This window comes from Lycorma delicatula, chromosome 8, assembly GCF_047948215.1.
Source record: "Lycorma delicatula isolate Av1 chromosome 8, ASM4794821v1, whole genome shotgun sequence".
NCBI classification, from domain to species: Eukaryota; Metazoa; Arthropoda; class Insecta; order Hemiptera; family Fulgoridae; genus Lycorma; species Lycorma delicatula.
In genome coordinates, this window is record NC_134462.1 from 81,034,509 (window position 1) to 81,047,209 (window position 12,701).

General features: G+C 36.3%; 1 long non-coding RNA gene across 1 annotated transcript in view; it reads right to left on the reverse strand.

The window, feature by feature from the left end:
* Window positions 1–2,553: 2,553 nt before the first annotated feature.
* The window catches only part of LOC142329024 (uncharacterized), a 29,836-nt gene continuing 19,688 nt past the window's right edge, over window positions 2,554–12,701 (reverse strand). The window contains exon 3 of the long non-coding RNA XR_012757403.1: window positions 2,554–3,260. This is a non-coding gene — a long non-coding RNA (uncharacterized LOC142329024). The remainder of the gene's footprint in view (window positions 3,261–12,701) is intronic.

Here is a 12,701-nt window from a genome sequence, read left to right on the forward strand (position 1 = left end):
TATCTGTATGCCAATCATTTATTTTTAAGTGTATATTTCGTTTTATTTTATCAATTGTGTTGAGGGTTCAAACACAATAGAGTAATAATTTTCTTAAACTTAACTTCAGTAAGACTATGTTAAAAATTATTTTACACACATATATATATATATATTATTAGTAGTAACACAAAAGCAGCATGAAATGTTAAATACCATCGAAACATGTAAATGCAACGTTTCATCATTAGTTATGATGAAGTTAAATATGATCTAAATTAAAGTAATAATTAATTTTAAGTGTAAATGTTTTTTAAGCATTTTATGCAATTATTTTTTAAGCAATTATGTATAATTATAGTTACGTCTTCTTTCTTTATTTTAAACAAAGTTTAATATAAAATAAAAATTATGATAAACCTTTTCTATAATGTGATAACGGAATATTTACCATTAATATTTTGATGTGATTTATTATCAGAGGACCCGACCGAAGACCGCAGGACGAAGAGGACCCGACCGAAGACCGCAGGACGAAGAGGACCCGACCGAAGACCGCAGGACGAAGAGGACCCGACCGAAGACCGCAGGACGAAGAGGACCCGACCGAAGACCGCAGGACGAAAAGGACCCGACAGAAGACAGCAGGACGAAGAGGACCCATCCTGCACCCACCGAAGCCCGCTGGACGACGAGGACCGGACCGAAGACTGCAGGACGAAGAGGACCCGCCCCGCACCCGACCGAAGACCGCAGGACGAAGAGGACCCGCCCTCACCCACCGAAGACCGAAGATCGCAGGACGAAGAGGACCCGACCGAAGACCGCAGGAAGAAGAGGACCCGTCCCGTACCCGACTAAAGACCGGAGGACGAAAAGGACCCGCCCCGCATCCGACCGAAGACCACTGGACGAAGAGGACCCGACCGAAGATCGCAGGACGAAGAGGACCCGTCCCGCACCCGACCGAAGACCGCAGAACGAAGAGGACCCGACCGAAGACCGCAGAACGAAGAGGACCCGACCGAAGACCGCAAGACGAAGAGGACCCGACCGAAGACCGCAAGACGAAGAGGACCCGACCGAAGACCGCAAGACGAAGAGGACCCGCCCCGCATCCGACCGAAGACCGCAGGAGGAAGAGGACCCCGACCGGAGGACGAAGAGGACGCGACCGAAGACCGCAGGAGGAAGAGGACCCGACCCGCACCCAAAAGGTATAGATAATTAAATTTAAAAAATAGTGTTAATTTACTGGCTATATATATATACGTGAAACGTTGTAGTTATGTTTCGATGGTAGTTTTACAATTGTATATATTCTTTTTTAAATATTGAATTCTTATATTTAATTGTTTTAATATTATAATTTTTATTATGAAATCAAATGAGAAAAGGTGTTTCTTAAACAGGTTTACGAAAATTATTAGTTTACTGTGTAAGAACCTCAACACATTTAATAGAACAAAAAACAAAGGACATACGAAAAAATTATTATTGTTAATCCAAATGTAACAAAATTACGCTTATTCGATCAAATAAAAAATTTCAATTAATGAAAAGTATTTTATTATTTTATTGTAAATTATTCTTCTTTTAGTTTTGCTGAATATCTCAATACAAAAATATTCAAATACGTAGTTTGCATTTTCACTCGTCCTTCGTACGGGTAAAAATGTATTTTGTCCGGTTTTCAACGTTATCCGAAAAACACAAAAATTTTATTAAAATTTTTAATGTAAGTAACCCGAGGCAGTTTCTGCCAGTGACGTCGCCATACAGTAACAGTGGTAGTGGCTGTGGCTAAGTTGGTTGATCCGCCACGCCGTACATCATCGCATTCCTTATTAAATTGAAATACAAAAAAAACCGAAAATGGTTTTTAATTATCTGAAGAGTATTTTCACTTCCAAATAGAGTTAATATCTCGTTTAGTATATTTGGAAATGGGAGAAATTTTCAGCCATTGAACAAAATGTTTTACTTTTCTTCACTCCTCAAGGTTGAATTTTGAAAAATCTATAAAGACTTCACACACAAAAAATCAAGTTGGTATCGACATTTGTTTCCCAGAAATTAAAAAAAAAGAAAAGAAAATAGTATATTTCATTGTTACTTCATTTTAACCCTTTAAACTCGGAATTTAAAAAATCCTTTCAGCACTTACACCATATGAACATGTATACAAGTTTTCATCAATTTATCTTCAGTCATTTTTACTGCGCCTGGCTCACACCCGAGCAAAGATTCCAAGTAAAAGTGAACCAGGCTCACCTCTGAGCGAAGACTCCAGGATGGAGAGGACCCGACCCACACTGAGCTGCATCAAATTTGAGAGGGATCTCAAAATAAACAAGGTTTGTAACTTATATAAAGTACGATTTATATTCCATTAACAATTTCTGATTATCTATTAACATTATATATATCTTTAAATTTCATTTTTTAAAAAGAATTTTAACTTAATATCCGTACTCTGTAACATTATAGATTATATTTTTAAGCTTTTTTAATTTTTACAGACATTTTAATACAAAAAATATCTTATCTCTAAAACATTTCATAGGACGTGATTTTGCGGGTGATGGACAGAAGAAATTAAGAAAATATCGATTTTTCGATTTAAATGTCAGAATAACCAATGCCATGAAAGTATAAAAAGTGTTGTCAACTTTTTTTATTTTCTTTATTTATTTTTTACAATGCTAATTATTTAAGTCCAAATATACAGAGAATTAGATATAAAATTAGATATTGTATTTGCAGTCTTTGGGACGGAAGGTAGCAGTGGCGGCTCGCGTATAGGCACTGTGAAACCGCAGCACCTCCTATTTCCACTTGATATTATCGATAACATTTAATATAATACGTCCTTTTTTCTTTAATTCTTTCTTTATACTTGTACAATATATAATCCTTAAACTTAATATCAATAGTCATCCCCCAGTTTATGAAAAAGATACAAACATCTTTTCACGGAACTGTGAGCTTAATAGTTCCAGCAGCGTGGTATTTGGCTGTTTTGCGCATGCGCACATAGGAAGCTGTACGCAAGGCTGCGACGGAGAGAGAGCAGTGTCGCTCCCGCAGTGACGACCTTGGAGTGCTGGTGAAAGGTAGTTTTTTTTACTCCGCGTGTGTATGGAACGTTTCTTGATCGTTCTCTTTTCCAGTTCAGTCGGTGGAAGGAATATGAAAGCAGTTTAGTTGTTTTTTCAGTAGCGATCAGAAGATGGCGGAAAGCAAGTGCTCTTTGATCGCTAAATCAGCCCAAAAACATCCTGGAAGGATAAAAGAGAAGGTAATTAGTAAAAACTAATTATGTATTTGTTGCTGTGTACATAGAAATTTAAATCAAGCACCGTTTTAAGCGGTCATTCTATTATGTTATTGTCTAATAGTACAAAAAAATGTTACCTGTTTTGATATTTTAACGGTTTTTTATGCCTAAGCGCTTAAAAACCGTGTACCATATTCTTGAATGTGATAGTGTCGAATTAGGTTCGACAATTAGAATAGCTTTTTTTCAGTTCTTTTATTTTACATCAAATTTAACCGTGGCCTCGAAAAGGCCCAGAAAAATATTTTCTGTAGCAGCACCCTCAGTAATTTTAGCTACGAACTGCCACTGGAAGGTAGTTCGTATTAAAATACAGAATCCGACTGAAATAATTCCCCGATTTCCCACCGCTGCTGGTGGAGCGCTAATAGTACAGGGTATAGTGTCAGCACGTCATTTTGTAGCGGATGTCTTGTCATTTCAATTACAATCACGGCACGGAGCGGTTACCATCGCAAATGATGATTCTTTTGTCAACATGCAGCGATTATTTCGTTCACACTTTCGGCTAGGTCGACACGCCACAGTACCCGATAAGAAGAAAATTCAGTACTGGTGTCCAATTTTCGAGCTACCGGCTCAGCTTTGAAGAAGAAATCACCAGGTAGACCACCAAGCGTTCGAATATATGAAAATATTGAAACGGTGAGACGCAGTTACACAATCTCCAGTCGCTCAGTTCTTAAACACGCTGCTGCGTTACAAATATCTGTTCGAACTGTAAGGAGAATTTTACACGTCTTTCATCCTTATAAAATGATGGTCGTACAGCAGGTAAACGAACGCGACTGGATTAACCGTATTGCTTTTTGCCAGGCCATTCGAAAATTTTTTCGGTGAACTCGATTTCAGATGAGGCACCTTGACGAGGTTGTTAATGAACAAAATGTGCGTTTTGGGCTTGGCTCCATCCTTTATGTACTACTCGTTTTATAATGGAAACCCTTTTGCAACCGAGAAACAAAATTATAACGCAGCATGTTTAGATAACGTGTTCACTGTCCAAAAAAGAATGGTCCTATTACCCCACGACTTGAAATTCTTGGAGTATGACGCAACTTTCACGAAACGCATGTGGATTTTCGAAAGCCCCATCCACACGTGCTTCATGAAAAGTCGCATCAGACTCCAAGATCTTACAAAATCTTATTCTCAGATAATCTCAGATAATTCTCAGATAATCTTATCTTATTCCTCAGATTCTTACAAAAGGGTTTCGATTAGAAAACGAGTGGTACATACAGGATGGAGCCAGACCGCATACAGCAGCTAATGTTGTTCTCTCTGCATGAAACGTTTAACGTAAATATCATTTCAAACCGATTTTCTGATCGTTTTGCGCGTGGAAAGAACTGGTCCTTTGAATCCGTATGATTTTCATTGGGAATTTCTGAAGGAAAAGATTTTCCCTAAACATCCTCGTGCAGTGCTGGAACTGCGGAAGAGCCTCTATCTCCAGGACGTTTTCTCATTTGGTCTCCGTTTACTTCCTTGCCTGAGCCCAAATATTAGAAAATTGAAGTCGATCGTTTAGGACGCTGGTAACTAATTCAAAAACTTATTCGGTCTATTTGGAAGCGTTGGTCTAAAGACTATCTGCAATATTTACAGCGACGAAATAAATGACATTTTCCATTGTTATTGGGGATTTAGTTTTAATCACCGACAAAGATTTCACTCCCGTGCGATGGAAGCACTGCATTGTGACCCGGTTTATCCTGGTTCTGACGATCTACTGAGGGTGGCTGATGTAAATACTGCTAAAGGTCTACCAAAAAGACCTATACGTAAACTATATCTACTACCGATCGAAAAGGATTGAATTAAAATAATATATGTTAATAAGTAATAACATATTTTTCAAGGTCGTAATAATGTCTGTAACAATATTTTATTTGATTTATTATTTATGGTTCGTTATTATCGTGTAATTTCATTTGTTTTGTACTCTCATCGTATGTTTGTCGATTGATATTTTCTTAAATATTGTATTAATGTATATTTTAAGATGCGTACTTATATTAATGTAATTGTATTTTCTTTCACTTTCATATCGCTCCCGTACTATTATAAAATATACAGACTGTTATTCGACATACGTACAAGCATACAACATAAACATACATATACACAGAAGATATACAAACAAACATTATCGGCTACATAGGCATTAGGCTATTTAAGTTCCTTTTCGTTGCATTGAGGCACTAAAAAGGTTTGTTAATCGTTTGCTTGAGGGTTATATTCCCGTGCTTTATTTATATTAGTAACGATATAAAGGTTATACATCTTAACGCCTAGGCTTCACGAATATTATCAAATAAATCCTAGATCTATGCGATGCTAGGTGCAATTTCCCATTGTCATCGCTATTGCTCTGGCCAGTGGACGCATCTTGACGCATAATGCTTCACAACATTATCAAAGAAATCCTTGATGTATGCAACGCTAGGTACAATTAATCTAGAGGTTTAGCCTACTCTAGATAATGTACACGTAATCCCCCATCGGCATCATGATTGTCCTGGCCGATGGATACATCTTAACTCATACGGCTCCACAAACAACATTATAAAAGAAATCGTAGATCTATGCGATGCTACGTACATAATAATTAAGATTAAGTTATGTAATAACTTTATCATTAAGTTATGTAATTACAAGTAAATAAGGGTTGTAAACCGATTTATATATTATGAAATTTATGATTCGGTCTAAACATGGATTTAGGCATTTATTCCTATTATGATATTGTGGCAGTATGCATATTGTTATTTTTTGTTATCTTGTTATACAACATTATGATTATACAGAATGAGCAGCATAAAACCGAACCCGTAACGTAACTGTTGCAGAATCGGTAGGTTATGTTGGAATTGAATTTTATGAATGATAACGGATAAATTAAATAAAAAGGACATAAAATGGTCATAATTTAAATGTTGCATTTATTTAACTCATTCTTACAAAAGATGTTAAAAATGACCAACCTGGTCATCGATGCACTTTTGTGCTCGACTGATCATATTTTTTTTTTTTTTTTTTTTTTTTTTTTTATTTGTGGGCGAAAAACGCTTGGGCGTTATCATCGCCCGGTAGTTATTATTAAAAGGGTAATGTAACTCCAAAATAATAAGCTATACAAGGTGTAAACGTAACATTAATCATATAATAAAAATTTACTAAAACAAGCCAAAAAGACAAAATAAAACCCAAAACTAATATCACAGACAAAGTGATAAAAACATGGTGGGAATTGAAGTCTTCCAACTCTCTCTATTAATGATGGAGATGGTATTTGTGCGAGGAGGTCTGAGATATGTGTCAACACATGAAAATCGGATCATGCAGCTGCGCCAGTACTCCAATATCTGCAATGCGGGACCGTACACCCGAACATTCCACTGAATAATGTTCATAAAATTAAAACAAAGTAAAAAATAAAAATATAATAATAATAAATATAATAAATAATATATATACTCAGGAAACCATATAGAATTCAGTTGTAAGTGATTCTATTTTTCTTTTTTGTGTTCACCTTAGATAACTCCGACGCCTTTGGGTCGGGAGGTTCCTCAACCATATCCTCCAGTATATGGGGTGACGGCGGAAGAGATTTATGAGAACGAGATGTCGCTACTGACATCCCAGAGGGGGTGGCCATGCGGGTCACTTTCGTGGGGACCTTGTTATTCGGCTTACCGCCGTCTGTGGTAGCCTCTGCCCATACCGGCAGCACGTTAGGAGCAGGAACTTTTTTATGAACCACACTGTTGGATTCAGTTACTGTGACACAGGACTTTTCACTCACCCTTGTCAGCCCGGAAATAGTGGTTGTCGGCAGCACTTTGGGAGTAGGAACGTTTGTACGGACCACACTGCTGGATTCCGTTATTGAGACGCAGGACTTTTCACTCATCCTCGTCAGCCCGGAAATAGTGGCCGTAAGCGAAGTAAACTGATCATAAAGCATCTGAACGAGCTTCTTAAGTTCCGTGCAGGATTCGCACTGTGGAGCATGAACAGGTGTAGCAGTCTGTTTTGACGCAGCAGCGGCGAAGGACATATCAGGTTGAACGAGATTACGTAAGTTAGTCTATCTTCCTATACTCCCTGCGTGCAGCCGGGAAAGATAGTTTCTGCTCAGTACAGATCTTGAGAATCGCCTTCTCTTCCTTAAAGGTTGGGCAATCCCGGGAGCGAGCCGTATGCGAACCATTGCAGTTCGCACATCTTTCTCTTTCCTCGCAGTTAGTGTCACTGTGGCCTTCGGTAGCACATCGAGCACAGATCTCCGATCTCGAGCAAGATGTTGTAGTGTGACCGTACCTTTGGCACCTGAAACACCACCGTGGGTTGGGAATTAACTGGCGTACCCGAACGGAGAGGTAACCTACTCTAATCCTCTCTGGAGGAACAGGAAGACCGAACGTCAGTATAAGGGACGGCGTCGGTTCTTCTGTTCCGTTCTGCCCTTTCATCATACGTTTCACCTCTACAACACTCTGAGTACTAAGTTCATCAGCAATTTCCCTCAAATTCATTTCTAGAAGGTCACGACAAAAAATCACTCCTCGGCTGGTATTTAGGGTCCTGTGGCATGCCGTACTTACGATTATGCCGCCCATATTGGTCAGACGCAACAAAGACCGACTCTGCTCGTTATATGTCTCCACCAGAATTGTCCCATCACGTAATTTTTTAATGTTCTTCGGAGAACCAATACATCCTGTGATGCATTTACTAATCAAGAAAGGTGAGACCTTTTGAAGGGAGCCACCCTCCTGATTATTCTTAACAACAACAAAGCGGACATTCTTGCACCGAACACCATCTTCATTGGCTGCAGCAAAATTATCCTCATCAGACGAAGCTGACCGAGGCCTTTTCACCAGACTTAAAGTGGTGGTTTTTTCAGATGGACCACCAACCACCATAGAATTGGCTGTAGGAACTGAAATTTTGGTCCCACGAGAACCGGCGATACAATAAACCACTCCAGCAGAGCGCACGCGTACTGGAGCTAGAGCTAAATACAACTGGGTTTGCTCTGGTGCCCAGAGGACATCGTTCGAGACTCACTACGTAGAGCCATTCACCCATCGGCACGATAGTTCCCACCTTGGGTTACGGTTGCATTTCGTACGATGTCGCAACACCATCAAGTGTAAGTGAAAGAGAAAACTGTGTTGGATGTTGTTGTGTAGTCGAGTAAATGTATATGTTGTAATTCATGTAGTGTACCTGGTGTAGCATACGTGTATAGTGAAAAGTATTCTGCAGCTAAGTGTGTAGTGGGAAGAAAAGCTGCAGAGGCTAGGCCCGTGGGGACGCCAACCCCCAAAGTCTTAAAGAATAAGACTCCCCTTCGGGGGACTGATCATATTGAGAGTCGTCAGACGCAAAACGTTGTTGTCAATTACGTTGATTTTTGTTGAATGTTCACCTTCAGTTCATCAATATTGTGGGGATTAGATGCACAAACTCTCTCCTTTAAGTATTATTAAAAGAAAAAATCGCAAGCAGACAACTCTATCTGTCCACCAAGAATGTTTTCGAGAAGTCAGTTCAATAATTAAGTCGTTTCGCTTTGTCTGTCTCCTTCACCTGCTGCACAGTTGTAACGGGGTATGGTTTCAATTTTAATTCGTGAAGAATTTACAAGATGTGTATTTACCACCAGATTGTTGGGAAAACTTGCGTTGTGATTTTTTTTGGACCGGCAATAGTCCTCCTTTCAATATCGTCAATGGACTATAGAGTCCTAACAGAAGGTTGCCTATTTCGTTTTGCATTTGAAACCGAACCTGTTGTACGCAATTTTTTAACTAAATCGCTGGGATACAGGCATTCGGGAATTTTTCTACGACTACTTGACGTGATTCTTCAAACGATCCAGAACGAATATAGGCCTCAACTATAGATAGCTATAGTTATAGGAGAGGATAGCCTATAGTTATAGGATCCTATAGCTATAGGAGAGGATAGCCTCTCCTAGATTGAATAAGGCATTTTACACGATTGCACTTCAACAAAACGTATACTGTACTGACACGTAACCGCCTGACAAACTGCAGTAATAATCAGTAGTAACATATACACCCGCTAATCGCTCTAGTTGTGTGAGTCTTTCATAAATAGTGTTGGGTTTCATTACGGGTTCGGTTTTATTTTGCTCACTCTGTATAAGTTATGTACCGTTAAATGATTTTACTACATTATATTTCTATTGTTAATTTATATACATAATTAATTTTAACTTGTTTGTTATTAAGATACGGTACTGTGTATATTATTTATGTATTACGTCTAACTGTATTATTGTAGTTTTTTAAGTTATTCTTTATTCATTCATTAACACACAGACATGAACAGGACACATTAACCGTCACTAACAGATGAACTATGTATTCAACATTACAGTGTAATAAAGGATAAATTAAACGATTAGTGTTACTAATTGTAAATCGGCGACATATTGTTGAACTGATGTAACAAAATGTTATGTGAATCAACCCAGGTATTAACACCTTTTCAGTTTTTAGGCGTACAGTTTTCATTGATCTCCTATTCAAGTTTGTTGATATTTTCAAAAAGATGACACATTCATTTAATTACAACTATATATATGATACAATCTCAATGTTTACTGACCATTACCGGTAAAGTAACGGTATGCGGTAGGCGTTATACTGAACTGATCGATGTAGATAAATGGATAACAAGATTATAATAGCTACAGTGCATTTACTAAGCTAAGTTCTGTGCTAAGTCCATATGTTCATATTTAACAGCCAATTGAAAGTCAGTTATGGAAAATCTTTGCATTTTATAAGGTAGGTTTGCACATTTAACGAATTAGCAACGATTAATTTTTATAAATGTTTAATAATGCTAATTAATGTTTTTATAGTCATTAAGAAGATTGTTTAAAAAATAATAATAGAATAAAAATAATAAAAATTAAAATTAAAGGAAGAAAATATAATATGAACAGAATTAATTTTTATGTTCTTTGTAAATCTGAGGAATTGGTACACTATATATATATATATATATATATATATATGTTTGTCATACTGATAAATATTATTAAAAAGTCATAATAAAAAAGTACAAATTTCGTTTACGTGATCTTCAATAATTAACATGATTTGAATCTTAATGTCTTTTGAATCTTTCATAAGATCATTCATGGATCTTTATTTGACTGGATTCATCACCATTTTATCTGAAAATATTATTAATTCCTTAGTTTGTAAAGTCTTAAATAATTTTTATCGATTAATTTAATAAAATGTGACGAAAATTCTTCCTCTTAATTAATTGTTTCTGTTAATTATTTCTCAAATTCATATATTCCGGCTGGAGCCTTCAAAAAAATATCTTTAATTTTCTCTGAAGATTCGGCCACCTACAGATTCGAACCGATCAAGACTCCCGTTTGGGAGCGAGTTAATCTCTGCAAAAAAATAAGAGTGAAAAAACACACAAGAAAACAAACATAAAAACTATTTTCTTGCGTAAATAAAAAAATATCAAAAAGAGGAAATGTGGCGAATCCTATCGAATGTGGTGGTTTATAAAGAGATAGAATCGATAATTGACACGATTAAAAAGAAAAGGAGTCCCTTTTTTGGAAGTTTGATGAGAATGCCAGAAGATAGATTGACTAGACAGATAATAGAAAAAAAAACTATGGAAACAGCAAATACCACTCGCTTGGATCGGGAAAGTGAAAGAAGACGTGAAAGAATTGAATGTGACACTAGAGAATTAAGAGAAAAAAGAAACTGAAAAAATGAAGGATAAAAACGTAAAATTTCAGCCAAAGATAAACAAATCAAGATCTAATAGGATGAAAAAGGATTTCGAATCAAGAAAACTTAAAAATCCAAAAGGTTAAGAATGACTAAAGTGGTCCAACCAGGCTGTTAAAGAAAAAAGCTATTCTTACTATTAAATATTCATTAACCGACATGTTTTTAATATTTCTCATCCCGCAAAATGAATACGCCATTTTTATTAATCTCCACAACAAGCCAAGTTACGTTGACTTTATAAAAAAGTAAACTGCCGGCCTTCGTGGAGCGAGTGGTAGCGTCTCGGCCTTTCGTCCGGAGGTCTCAGGTTCGAATTCCGGTCAGACATGACATTTTCATACACGCTAAAAATCATTCATCTCATCCTATGAAACCATACCTAACGGTGGTCTCGGAGGTTAAAAAAAAAAGTAAAATTAGGTTCTGTCTACGTTCTGTCTATATTTAGTCAGATGGCACAGGTTACAGTAAAATGTTTTAATCTTTCCTCAACAAGAAAAATGAAACCTTCATTTTTCCGTGTGTATTCCGTCGGATGGCGCAAGCTATTAGAGTTCAGAAAATACTAGGAAAAGTTATTAGAAAAAAGCTTTTCAGTAAATTATAAATAAAATGTTACATATATATATATATATACATGAATAATTAATACATATATGAATAATTAATGATTAATTAATTATTAACTAAAATAATAATATTGAAAGTGTTTTAATTTTTTGTGTATTATTATGTTGAAGGTAATCACAGTAAAATTACAGGTGAATTATAATCGGCTGGTTTACGATTATGTACTCGTATTTTCTAAATAAAATTCTATATGCGTAATTTTTTATTACTAAAAACAACGTTGCCACTTTTCTTCTGATTGGAAAAAATCTTTGGATCCGAGGTAAAATTTTAATTTACCGTTAACATTTTTTTTTTTATAATTCCAATGAGAAATTTTTTAATTTACAAGCTGGATTTACCGTAAAATACATAGTAAAACACGGGTTTGAGATGCCCCCCAAAATTACAACAAATAATCAACAATCAAATGAAGTTTGAACCTGAGGGTCTCTTTTCACGGGTTTATTCGATACATTAAAGAACGGCTACTCACAATGATGAATGTGTGTTCACGTTAAATTTACATGTTAAAACAGTTGATTTATTGAAAAATTCATAGTAAATATATGTTTAAGGTGTTTTATTCATTGAATAGTTTGATGCTGTCATGAGGATCCCCCCCCGACACAATTAATAATGATTTTTCAACTACAAAGGGAACCGCTGTTTTACTATTATATTCTCGTCGAATCCGATCTTACATCGTGAAATTTAACTGCAATCACCATCATTAAGTGTAAATTTTATTATGATGTTTGGTCATCATTACTTTCAGCGATAGTATAATATATCATTGATTATTTTTTAATGTAAACAATAATCATTATTAAATGACTATAATGTCAGTTTAAACTTAAAAATCATTGTTAGTTCTTTATTAATTATTCATCACCTCGTAAATAAAACAAAGGGCGTATCTCGAAAACGGTGCATCCTAGGCCAAT